Source organism: Brassica oleracea, chromosome C4 (assembly GCF_000695525.1).
Source record: "Brassica oleracea var. oleracea cultivar TO1000 chromosome C4, BOL, whole genome shotgun sequence".
Taxonomy (NCBI): Eukaryota; Viridiplantae; Streptophyta; class Magnoliopsida; order Brassicales; family Brassicaceae; genus Brassica; species Brassica oleracea.
In genome coordinates, this window is record NC_027751.1 from 15,310,522 (window position 1) to 15,311,123 (window position 602).

Here is a 602-nt window from a genome sequence, read left to right on the forward strand (position 1 = left end):
ATCTCATCAAGCTCATGTAGCTGAAAAATCCTTTTCTCCTTGGCACTCTTGATGTCAAAGTTCAGCAACTTTACTGTCCATAGTGCCTTGTACTCAAGCTCCACTGGCAGATGGCAAGCTTTCCCGTACACTAGGTTAAAAGGTGTGGTCCCCAGAGGTGTCTTGTAAGCCGTCCTATAAGCCCAAAGCGCATCATCAAGCTTAATAGACCAATCCTTCCTTGTAATCCCCACAATCTTCTCCAAAATGGACTTGATCTCTCTGTTAGAAATCTCAATTTGACCACTTGTTTGAGGATGGTAAGGAGTTGCTACCTTGTGCTTTACACCGTTCTTCTTGAGAAATCCCTCAAGCAGTTTGTTGATGAAATGAGAGCCTTCATCACTGATCATAACTCTTGGAACTCCAAACCTTGGAAAGATGATGCTCCTGAACATCTTGGTTACAACTGTAGCATCATTGGTGGGGCTTGCAATAGCTTCCACTCATTTGGAGACATAATCAACAGCTACAAGGATGTATTTGTTGCCAAAGGATGATGGAAATGGTCCCATGAAGTCAATACCCCACACATCAAACACTTCAACTTCAAGGATTGGATT